The sequence below is a fragment of the Aethalodelphis obliquidens genome, unplaced genomic scaffold, assembly GCF_003676395.1.
Source record: "Aethalodelphis obliquidens isolate GAN/ISIS:26980383/991018 unplaced genomic scaffold, ASM367639v1 scaffold17, whole genome shotgun sequence".
Taxonomy (NCBI): domain Eukaryota; kingdom Metazoa; phylum Chordata; class Mammalia; order Artiodactyla; family Delphinidae; genus Aethalodelphis; species Aethalodelphis obliquidens.
The window spans coordinates 28,396,136-28,409,686 of NW_020837961.1; positions in this window are offsets into that span (position 1 = coordinate 28,396,136).

Genomic DNA, 13,551 nt, shown 5'->3' on the forward strand with positions numbered 1-13,551 from the left:
ATATTTAAAGTGATGAAAGGGAACAACCTAAAACCAGGATCACTCTACCCAACAAAGATCTCATTGAGATTTGATGGAGAAATCAAAAGCTTTACAGACAATCAAAAGCTGAGATAATTCAGCACCACCAAACCAGCTCTACAACAAATGCTAAAGGAACTTCTCTAAGTGGGAAATACAAAAGAAGAAAAGAACCTATAAAAACAAACACAAAACAATTAAGAAAATGGTAATAGGAACATACATATTGATAATTACCTTAAAGGTGAATGGATTAAATGCTCCAACCAAAAGACACAGGCTTGCTGAATGGATACAAAAACAAGACCCATATATATGCTGTCTACAAGAGACCCATTTCAGAGCTACGGACACATTCAGACTGAAAGTGAGGGGATGGAAAAAGATATTCCATGCAAATGGAAATCAAAAGAAAGCTGGAGTAGCAATACTCATATCAGATAAAATAGACTTTAAAATAAAGAATGTTACAAGAGACAAGAAAGGACACTACATAATGATCAAGGACTCAATCCAAGAAGAAGATATAAAAATTGTAAATATTTATCCACCCAACATAGGAGCACGTCAATACATAAGACAACTACTAAAAGCTATAAAAGAGGAAATCCACAGTAACACAATACTACTGGGGGACTTTAACACCTCACTTACACCAATGAACAGATCATCCAGACAGAAAATTAATAAGAAAAAAAAGCTTTAAATGACACAATAGACCAGATAGATTTAATTGATATTTATAGAACACTCCATCGAAAAACAGCAGATTACACTTTCTTCTCAAGTGCACACAGAACATTCTCCAGGAGAGATCACATCTTGTATCACCAATCGAGCCTCAGTAAATTTTAAAAAATTAAAATCATATCAAGCATCTTGCCGACCAAACACTATGACATTAGAAATCAATTACAGGGAAAAAAACGTAAAAAACACAAACACATGGAGGCTAAACAATATATTTCTAAATAACCAAGAGATCACTGAAGAAATCAAAGAGGAAATCAAAAATTACCTAGAGGCAAATGAAAATGAAAACAAGATGACCCAAAACCTATAGGATGCAGCAAAACCAGTTCTAAGAGGGAAGTTTATACCAATACAATCCTACCGCAAGACACAACAAACATCTCAAATAAACACTCTAACCTTACACCTAAAGGAACTAGAGAAAGAAGAACAAACAAAACCCAAAGTTAGTGGAAGGAAAGAAATCATAAAGATCAGATCAGAAATAAATGAAAAAGAAATGAAGGAAACAATAGCAAAGATCAATGAAACTAAAAGCTGGTTCTTTGAGAAGATAAACAACATTGATAAACCTTTAGCCAGACTCATCAAGAAAAAGAGGGAGAGGATTCAAATCATTAAAATTAAAAATGAAAAAGTAGAAGTTACAACAGACACTGCAGAAATACAAAGCATCCTAAGAGACTACTACATGCAACTCTATGCCAATAAAATGGACAACCTGGAAGAAACGGACAAATTCTTAGAAAGGTATAACCTTCCAAGACTGAACCAGGAAGAAACAGAAAATATAAACAGACCTATCACAAGTAGTGAAATTGAAACTGGGATAAAATATCTTCCAACACACAAAAGTCCAGGACCAGATGGCTTCACTGGTGAATTCTATCAAACCTTTAGAGAAAAGCTAACACCCATCCTTCTCAAACTCTTACATAAACTGCAGAGGAAGGAATACTCCCAAACTCATTCTATGAGGCCACCGTCACCCTGATACCAAAGCCAGACAAAGATGCTACAAAAAAAGAAAATTACAGACCAATATCATTGATGAATATAGATGCAAAAATCCTCAACAAAGTACTAGCAAACAGAATTCAACAACACATTAAAAGGATCATACCATGATCAAGTGAGATTTATCCCAGGGATGCAAGGATTCTTCAATATATGCAAATCAATCAATGTGATACACCATATTAACAAATTGAAGACTAAAAACCATATGATCATCTCAATAGATGCAGAAAAACTTTTAACAAAAACCAGCACCCATTTATGATAAAAACTCTCCAGAAATTGGGCATAGAGGGAACATACCTCAACATAATAAAGGCTATATATGACAAACCCACAGGAAACATCATTCTTAATGGTGAAAAACTGAAAGCATTTCCTCTAAGATCAGGAAAAACACAAGGATGTCCACTCTTGCCACTATTATTCAACATAGTTTTGGAAGTCCTAGCCACAGTAATCAGAGAAGAAAAAGAAATAAAAGGCATGCAAATCAGAAAAGAAGTAAAACTGTTGCTGTTTGCATATGACATGATACTATACATAGAAAATCCTAAAGATGCCACCAGAAAACTACTACAGCTAGTCAATGAATTTGGTAATATACCAGGATACAAAATTAATGCACAGAAATCTCTTGCATTGCTATACACTAATGAGAAAAGATCAGAAAGAGAAATTACGGAAATACTCCCATTTACTATTGCAACAAAATGAATAAAATACCTAGGAATAAACCTACCTAAGGGGACAAAAGACCTATATGCAGAAAACTATAAGACACTGATGAAAGAAATTAAAGATGATCCAAACAGATGGAGAGATATACCATGTTCTTGGATTGGAACAATCAATATTGTGAAAATGACTATACTACCCAAAGCAATCCACAGATTCAATGCAATCCCTGTCAAATTATTAATGGGATTTTTTTACAGAACTAGAACAAAAAATCTTAAAATTTCTATGGAGACACAAAAGACCCCAAATAGCCAAAGCAATCTTGAGGGGAAAAAATGGAGCTGGAGGAATCAGACTCCCTGACTTCACACTATACTACAGTGCTACAGTAATCAAGGCAGTATGGTACTGGCACAAACACAGAAATATAGATCAACGGAACAGGATAAGCCCAGAGTTATACCCACACACCTATGGTCAACTAATCTGTGTAAAAGGAGGCAAGAATATACAATGGAGAAAAGACAATCTCTTCAATAAGTGGTGCTGGGAAAACTGGACAGCTACATGTAAAAGAATGAAATTAGAACACTCCCTAACACCATACACAAAAATAACCTCCAAGGGCTTCCCTGGTGGTGCAGTGGTTGATAGTCCGCCTGCCGATGCAGGGGACGCGGGTTCATGCCCCAGTCTGGGAAGATCCCACGTGCCACGGAGCAGCTGGGCCCGTGAGCCATGGCCACTGAGCCTGTGTGTCCGGAGCCTGTGCTCCGCAACAGGAGATGCCACAACAGTGAGAGGCCCGCATACCACAAAAAAAAAATAAATAACCTCCAAATGGATTGAAGACCTAAATGTAAGACCAGACAGTATAAAATTCTTAGAGGAAAACATAGGAAGAATACACTTTGACATAAATCACAGCAAGATCTTTTTTGATACACCCCCTAGAGTAATGGAAATAAAAACAAAAATAAACAAATGAGACCTAATGAAACTTAAAAGCTTTTGCACAGCAAAGGAAACTATAAACAAGATGAAAAGACACCCCTCAGAATGGGAGAAAATATTTGCAAACAAATCAACGTATAAAGGATTAATCTCCAAAATATACAAACAGCTCATGCAGGTCGATATCAAAAAACAACCCAATCAAAAAATGGGCAGAAGAGCTAAATAGACATCTCTCCAAAGAAGACATACAGATGGCCAAGAAGCACATGAAAAGCTACTCAACATCACTAATTATTAGAGAAATGCAAATCAAAACTACAATGAGGTACCACCTCACACCAGTGAGAATGGGCGTCATCAGAAAATCTACAAACAAATGCTGGAGAGCGTTTGGAGAAAAGGGAACCCTCTTGCACTGTTGGTAGGAATGTAAATTGATACAGCCACTATGGAGGTTCCTTATTAAACTAAAAATAGAATTACCATATGACCCATCAATACCACTACTGGGCATATACCCAGAGAAAACCATAATTCAAAATGACATATGCACCCCAATGTTCATTGCAACACTATTTACAATAGTCAGGTCATGGAAACAACCTAAATGCCCATCGACAGATGAATGGATAAAGATGTGGTACATATATACAATGGAATATTACTCAGCCATAAAAAGGAACAAAATTGGGTCATTTGTAGAGACATGGATGGACCTAGAGACTGTCATACAGAGTGAAGTAAGTCAGAAAGAGGAAAAACAAATATCGTATATTAATGCATATATGTGAAATCTAGAAAAATGGTACAGATGAACCAGTTTGCAAGGCAGAAATAGAGACACAGATGTAGAGAACAAATGTATGGACACCAAGAGGGAAACATGGCAGGGTTGGTGGTGGTGTGATGAATTGGGTGATTGGGATTGACATATATACACTAATATGTATATAATGGATAACTAATAAGAACCAGATGTATAAAAAAATAAATAAAATAAAATTCAAAATAAAACAACCTGCTGTGTAAAAAAAATGAATAAAATTAAATTTAAAAAAATCAGAAGTGAAAGAGGAGACATTCCAATTTTCACCTCAGGAATACAAAGATTATACATAGTAGTTATAAGAAATAACTATAAACAGTTATATGTCAACAAATTGGATAACGTGGAAGAAATAAATTCCTAGAAACATACAACCTACCAACTAAATCATAAGAGAACAAAAAATCTGAAGAGACATTAGCAAGTAAGGAAATAAAATCAATAATCAGAAATCTACCAACAACAAGAAAAAAAGCCAAGGACCAGTTAGTTTCACTGATGAATTCCACCAAACATTTAAAAAAGAATTAATGTCAATTATTCTCAAACTCTTCCAAAAAATTGAAGAGGAGGAAATACTCCCAAACTTCTTTCACAAGGCCAGCATTACCTTCATACCAAAGCCAGATAAGGAAAAGAAGACTACAAGAAAACTACAGACCAATATCCTTGATGAATATAGATGCAAAAATTCTCAACAAAATATTGGCAAGCCGAATTCAGTAGTACATTAAATGACTAAGTGGGATTTATCCCTGGGATGCAAGGATGGTTCAGTATATGCAAATCGATAAATGTGATATACCAGGTTAATAGACTAAAAGATAAATATTATATGATCATCTCAGTAGATGCAGAAGAGGCATTTGACAAAATACAACATCCTTTCATGATCAAAAAATGCTCAACAAATTGAGTAGAGAAGAAGCATATCTCAACATAATAAAGGCCATATATGACAAGCCTACAGCTAACATCATACTCAATGATGAAAGATTGAAAGCTTTTCCCCTAAGATCAAGAACAAGACAAGGGTGTCCACTTCCACCACTTCTATTCAACATAGAACTGGAAGTCCTAGCCAGAGCAATGAGGTAAGAAAAAGAAATGAAATGCATCAGAATTGGAAAGGAAGAAGTGAAGTTGTCTCTATTTGCAGATGACACAGTTTTATATACAGAAAATCCTAAAGACTCCACCAAAAAACTGTTAGATATAATCAACAAATTCAGTAAAGTTGCAGGATGTAAAATTAACATACAAAAATCAGTAGCATTTCTATACATTAACAATGAACTATCTGAAAAAGAAATAAAGGAAATTATCCCATTTACAATAGCATCAAAAACAATAAAATATTTAGGAATAAACTTAACCAAGGAGGTGAAAAACTCCACACTCAAAACTATAAGACTTGGATGAAAGAAATTGAAGAAGACACAAACAAATGGAAAGATAGCCCATGTTCATGGATTGGAAGAATTATTATTATTAAAATACGTATGGAACCACAAAAGACCCTAAATAGTCAAAGCAATCCTGAGAAAGTAAACAAAGCTAAAGGCATCACACTTCCTGATTTCAAACTATACTATGAAGCTATAGTAATCAAAACAGTATGGTACTGGCATTTAAAAAGACATATAGACTAACTGAAAAGAATAAAGAGCCCAGAAATAAGATCCACATATACAGTCAACTAGTATTTGACAAGGGAGCCAAGAATACTCAGTGGGAACAGTATAATACCTTCAATAAGTGGTGCTGGGAAAACTGGATAACCACATGCAGAAGAATGAAACTGGACCCCTATCTTACACCCCCCACAAAAATTAACTTAAAATGGATTAAAGACTTAAACGTAAGACCTGAAACCAGTCTAGTGATGTTTGATAAGGGAGCCAAAAATACTCAGTGGAGAACTGAACTGAAAGCACAAAACTCTTAGAAGAAAATTTGGGGAAAAACTCCTTGATATTGGACTTGGCAATGATCTTTTTTTTGTATATAACACATAAGGCACAAGCAACAAAAGCAAAAACAAACAAGTGGCTACATTAAACTTAAAAGCTTCTGCACAGCAAAACAAATCATCAACAAAATGAAAAGGCAGCCTACAAAACAGGAGAAAATATTTGCAAACCACATATCTAATAAGAGGTTAATATCCAAATATATATAAGGAATTCATACAACTCAATAGCAAAAAAAAAAAAAAATCCAACTTAAAAATGGACAAAGGACCATGAAAACATTTTTCCAAAGAAGACATACAGATGGCCAACAGATATATGAAAAGATGCTCAGCATCATTAATCAGCAGGAAATGCAAATCAAAACCACAGTGAGATATCACCTCACACCTGTTAGAATGGCTACTATCAAAAAGACAAGAGATAACAATTGCTGGCAAGGTTGTGGAGAAAAGGGAACCCTTGTGCGCTATTGGTGGAAGTGTAAATTGGTACAGTCATGGAAAACAGTATGAAGTTTCCTCAAAAAATTAAAAATAGATGTACCACATGATCCAGAAAGTCCACTTCTGACTATATATCCAAAGGAAATGAAACAGGATCTTGAAAAGATATCCGCACTCCCATGTTCATTGCAGCATTATTTACAATAGCCAAGCTACAGAAACACCCCTAAGTGTCCACTGATGGATGAATGGATAAAGAAAACGTGGTATGTATACACACACACATACATACACACACACACACACACACACACACACAGGAATATTATTATTCAACCATAAAAAAGAAGAAAATCCTGCCATTTGCAACAACATTGGATGGACCTTGAGGGCATTATGCTAAGTGAAATAAGTCAGACAGAGAAAGATAAATACTGTGTGATCTCACTTGTATGTGGAATCTAAAGTAACCAAACTCACAGAAACAGAGATCAGATTGGTAGTTGCCAGAGACAACTGGGGCTAAGCGGGAGACGAGGACTGGGAAAATGGGTGAAGGTGGTCAAAAGGTACAAACTTCCAGTTATAAGATAAATAAGTTCTATGGACCTAATGTGCAGCATGGTGATTGTTGTTAATAATATTGTATTATATTCTCTTTTACTGAAGTATAGTTGATGTACAACTTACGCCAATAAGTTCAAGAATTAAGATGGACAAATTGTTTGAATGATACAAACTACCAAAGCTCATTGGTGTATCAAAGCTCAGTGGCCTAGATTGCTTCACTGATTAATTGTGTGAAAAAGTTAAGGAGGAAAATAAAACCAAAAAAAAAAAAGTTAAGGAGAAAATAATACCAATCCTATACAAACTCTCCCAGAAAATAGAGGAATGCCGAGTCAGCACCAGATGCCCCTGTATAGAAAGTTTGCCTCCACCTTCCCAGTGTATCAGAAAGTGGCTCTCTTGTACTCTTACAAAAGCACAAATCTGCTGAGAATTAACACAGATTAAGTGAAAAGAAAGAGTAGAAAATATTTGCAAATACCCTTTGCCAACTTTGCCTTATGCAGTTTGAAACCACCACTTCCAAACAGCTTCTTTTGGTAAAATGTACCAGGGTGACCGACTATCCCAGTGCCTGGGACTTTCCTCGTTGTGGCACGGAAAGTCCTACATTCTGGGAAACCCCTCAGTCCCAGGAACACCAAAATTATGATGGCCACCCTCTCTGACCCTGAATTTCATTGCTCTGTAATCCCAAACCTTACTCTAAACCTCAGGAAAATTTCTGCTTCTTTAAGTTGACTCCCACACATTTTCATCAAAAGAGAATTTAATTATAAAGAAGAAAATACCAGCATGAGAGTATCATTCTTATCCTTATTTTATTGATATTAACTCCAGCCCCTCCTGTTTTCAAGTACCAAACGTACATTAATTAAAAAAAAAAATCAACTGCAAAAAAAAAATCCTATGAGGGAGATTCTTACATTTCAAAACTTAGAATTCAAGGAATTGTTTTTCTCTGACTTTAAGAATTTTATTTTAACAAGAGGCATCAGGAAGACTGTTTACAATCTTAATTGCATTCAGTCCTAAAGGTATGGCTTGTACTTCCCTCTTATTTCCACCAGATGGCAGACATGAGCGCTACTTCTGTGCTTTTTTGCCTAAGATTCTGAATTGAGTTAGATTTTTCTCAGTTCAAAGTCATAAATCAGAAATGTCCTTAGAGTGACCTATGGATGTAAATTACCAGAATTTATCATCTGCTGTTACATATGTGGGACCTTTCCTGATGTCCTGCCTCAGAGAGTCATTTATTAAGTGTGTTCAAAAGGAACTTTTCCTTTGAGGCCCCACGATGTGGTCACTGCAGTGGAAAGCCTGTTTCCCATGCTTAATGACATACCACTCTCTGAGCAAGGGACGGAGATGAAGAACACTTGGAGAGACATGAGAAGGAGCAAAAGGAAGGGGCTGGATAATACATTCCATGTCTCAATATCTGTTACAATCTCTAAAATGAATAAATTGAAAGGTGCGAAAATACAGCATCTTAAGAACTTCCTGAGTTACCAAGTCATCACCTCTGAGTAATACCAATCTTTATCTATTCTTGAAACAAATTTATAAGGTCACTTCTTTCTGTTTGACAAATTATGTATCTGTAAGTGGGGCACAATTTATTCACACTACGCTGAGATATACAAAGAAAATATAGTTTCTATATTTTTCTGTTATCTAATCTAGCTTACCACCCCCCATCCTCTTTATGGGTAAAGGAGAACTTTAAACTCGCTGAAAAATAATATCCAGTCACTTCTCATTAAGCAGCCTGCTTTTGGTTTGCAGTAGTTCTCCTCAGATAAAACTCAGTCTTTCAGAATGTTTCCCTCCCCTCCCTCCTCTTCCCCAAGGTGGCATCTTGGGATGCAGTAAAGAAAATTGCATTCTTCTGGTGACACTGGGGTATCCCTGGGTCCTTACCGACCTCAGAGGTGAGGGTGTATTTTATGCACCAGGTCAGACTCACCCTGCTGACATCCACTCTCTGCGTTCCCTCAGGACTCTGCAGCCCTCCCTGCTGATTTAGCAACATCAGCCCGAGCCCTTTTCTCAGCTGAACATCCCTCCTGAGATGGGGCTTTGATTTCCAGGCCAAGTGGTCCACTCGGCAGCCTTTAGTTTCAAGATTACCTCCCCCCACTCCCCTCCCCTACTGCATCCACATTCCTGGCAAGGTTACCAGCCTTTCTCACAGAACATCCACGCCATCTACATGCCTTCCACCCCACGTTGGAAGTAAGGGGTCTCCGAGGAGCCCAACGCAGGCCCCACCTCCACCTAGCCAAGCTATACCTGGCTGTAAAGTAGAAGCAGGCCTGCACACCGGAAAACAAAGGAAACTGTCATGCTGGGACTAATTACTACAAAAACTTACCAGTAGGACACAAAACAGCATTTGAAGTTTCATTTTTAAAAATGTTAAAGCTATAGGAAGTGAGAGAAAAAGTGAAGCATGAAATCATAATGTACTTTCCATTTGGATCTGTGAAAGGTTGATTGCCTGATTCAACATCTGAAACATGTAACCTCCTGTTTTTCATAAGCTGATTTTCATCGGACGGTTAATGAATGTTGTACTACTTAATAACAATACCAACACGTGTCCTAGCTTTTCTCAAATCAGCATAAACAAAGTCATTGCCTCATCACCTCAGAAAATAAGGAACAACATGGGACATAAAGGATGTTAAAGTAGCTACAACTGGCAGCTGAAACACAATCATTATAAAAGAAAATTATTGACAAAAAACCATTGACTCCTCTTGGTGGAGCCTATTTTGGCGGGAAGGACAAAGGGAAGCTACACTATTAGTGATAGTAAATAGAAAGTTGCTTCAGCTGTAAGTTTTATGGTCAAAACATTCAATTTGAAATGTACATATTGTTTCTGCTTTGTCTCAGTGTGACAGTTCCCAGCCCTGGTCCATTAAGCAGATGTGTGAATCTGCTGGCGGAGGTGGTATTAACCTCTTTGACATTGGTTTTATTAACCCAGTGGCTCCTGTTTCTTCAGTTAACGTGGATTTGGTGTTCATATTTCCAGCCTTCCAAAGGGCATGCTTATAGGTGCCACCTAACCTTTGAGAATAATTACATTCTTTGCTTCAAAATACCTAGTATTTTAGAAATCAATAAGACAATCTGAATGTATAAGATTAAAGTAAACGGTCAATAGGAAAGGAAGGAAAAAGTCAAGTCTCCAGCCATTTTGATATTTCAAAGGTTCTATCATTTTAAAAGGACATAACCATTCGGGGGGCTTACTTTTTCAAGGTGTGGATTTCATAAAAGCCCTCACGGTTTAATTGTTATGACATCTTTAGTCATCACTTAACCAACCGGAATGCCTCACAGGACTTGGAGCTACAAAGTGGAAAACAGGATAGAGACCAACAGCAGTGGCCAGTGATTCATCAGAGCTGGACTCTCCCAGAAGCATGGCCAGAGCCCCTGGGAGGCAACACGCATTAAGGAATACTACTCCCTACAGTCTGGGACTCTTCGCAGAAGAGGATTTGGGTCGGGCTGAGAGCTTTCCTGTGTCCAACTGTTCCTTCAAACAGGGCTTTTCAAGGCCCCACGGGGGCCGTCTTGCAACTCCTCAGCAACCACTGTGAGGACCCAGACAGGTGAGGTTTATATGTACAGCTTCTGGTTATTCTGAGGAAAGGGCTTTTCTGTTTTAAAAACAGTTCCAAGGGCTTCCCTGGTGGCGCAGTGGTTGAGAGTCTGCCTGCCGATGCAGAGAACACGGGTTCATGCCACGGTCTGGGAAGATCCCGCATGCCGCGGAGCTCCTGGGCCTGTGAGCCATGGCCGCTGAGCCTGCGCGTCCGGAGCCTGTGCTCCGCAACGGGAGAGGCTACAGCAGTGAGAGGCCCGCGTACCGCAAAAAAAACAAAAAAGATAAAAATAAAAACAGTTCCAAGCCACTATCTTAAGCCTTGTTGTATAATCACGATACAGGAAGAGAAAACCAAGCACCTCCTCTTCTCACGGTTATACCCATCCCCCAAGCTGGTATGAACCAAAGCATATGTTTTGAACCTTTAAAAGATAATTGGGGTATAAAAACAACTAGAACAGAGTGCATGTAAAATTCTTAATAAAGTTTATTTTGAAAATAAAAATAATACCTAGAATACAAGAGGTACACACAAGGTGCTTGAGGCAGTAATTCTCTATTCTGGGCACATCTGAATGACTAAGGAATTAAAAAAAAAAAAAGAGCCAGGGTCCCAATTGAAAAGGTTCTGATTAATTGGTCTGGAATGGAGTCCAGGAATTACTATGTTTTAAGTTTCCCAGGTGCTTCTAATGTATAGCAGGGATTGAAACCACAATACTCCAAATATATAGAGAAAGAGATTATATTCACCCAGAGAACAGAAGAGCAAATTTGCCTCTTACAGGGTCCTGCAGCTTCCAGGCGTCCAGAGGAGCCTCCAAGCACCTGCTTCACCTGAAGGCCTCTGAGGTAGCAGCTGTTTCTCCTAAAAGTTAATGGGAACAGTTCTCATCCCTGCTTCTCTGTCTGAATACATTAGCATTTGCGTTGCCACAGTATTTCCAAAACTTCTCATCTGAAGACTCACTGGAGAGACTTCTTAAAACTAAAGATTCCAGGCTGTCCTCTTCCAGACTCCAGTTCAGTAGGTCTGTGCTGCAGCCTGGGGATCTGTAGGTTCCAAACACCCGAGGTAATGCTTAGGATTTGGCAGGCTGGGGAACCCTGCTCTGGAATCTAAATTACTAACACGGCCTCTCACCGTCAGTCTTCCAATTTTGCCCAGTGTCAATCTACCACACATCTCATTTCTAGGACAATCTTCCCATGTCCTCTATCCCTTATGCCATTCTATGCGGCATATGCATATTCTACGCATGTGTGTCCTAGCGGAGCCTGACTACATGTTCTTAGGTTGTTTAATTAACCTAAATATTAACTTAATTCAATTTCATTAACTCCCTCTGGGAGTGCAGGAACTGGGACTGGGAATAAAGGACATCAGTCTGGTCTTGAGATCCCAGAATATGGAGGTTGGAAAATCCAAAAACAATAAACCAACTATGACGATAAAGGGATGAAGCCGTATTTGGAAGTCAAGCAGACAGGACAGCTGAAAAGCCTGTCTGAAGCGGGCCAGCCCGGGAGGCCTGCTAGTGTACCTGTTGGGAAGAAGCAGTGGCAACGGCAAAGACAGGCACTGACACTTGCGCACACTTGCTGCTGACTGCTTTACGTATATTATCTCATTGAATCCACATAGTATGTGAGGGATATACTGCCGTGGTCCCAGGTACATAGGAGAAGACATTGAGAATATTTAGATTCAGTAACTTACCCAGTGACACAACGGTGAAGTAATATAGACCCAGGAAGCAGGCATAGGCCTGGCAGGCTTTGCACCCCTGAGCAGTACTGTCTCCCACTTACAGAGAACCGAACCAGCCACCAGGTTCAGGAAGGAGCCTCAATTCCCTCATCATCTCATCCCTGTTTCCAGGGGAGGGAACAAGTGACCTACAAAAACTCTGAAGCTTAGGCTAGAGGCTGGTGGTTCAGGGAGGCTCCCAGGTGTCGTGCTCCTCCCTGAACCTCCTTGCCTGGAATTTTTGTTTGATGTTGTTAAATTTGTTTTTAAGGGTTGGTGAACAAAAGTATGTGTTAACTGAATGCAGTTTACTTAAAAGTGACTTTATTCCCAGGTATGAGATGTTTGTTAGAATCAGTGTCGTTGCCTGACACCTGCAAGACCAAAATTCTGGTACCAAACCTGGGTTCTGTGTTCTGTTTCATATTAGTTTTTCCTCACGATTCTAAGAAATGGGGCCATTCTCTTGGATGTGTTTCTTGTAGTAAGAGGTTCAAGGAAAATGATAATGAAAACCAAAAACAAACAACAACAACAAAAAAACTGTTGTTTCTACTTTTCTGAGGAATGTGAAAGGAAATCTTTTAAGAAATAGATTATAACATAAGGTACAGTGTGTGTGAAAGGAATGTGAAAGGAAATCTTTTAAGAAATAGATTATAACATAAGGTACAGTGATGAGCTGTGTGACCTGGGTTAATTACTTCCCCTCTCTGAGCTATAATGCTTAATGTTAAAAGTAAGGCTAGTATTACCAAAAAGGGGGGTTGACAAGCCATGCCCATGGGCCAAATACAGCCCCCTTGGACTATTTTTTTAAGAACTCTCTCCACATAAAAATATTTTTTATATTTTTAGAGGTTGTAAAAAAAAGGGTGTGCGGGGAGAAGATTCAACCATGATCCTGTGTGGCCTGCCAAACATAA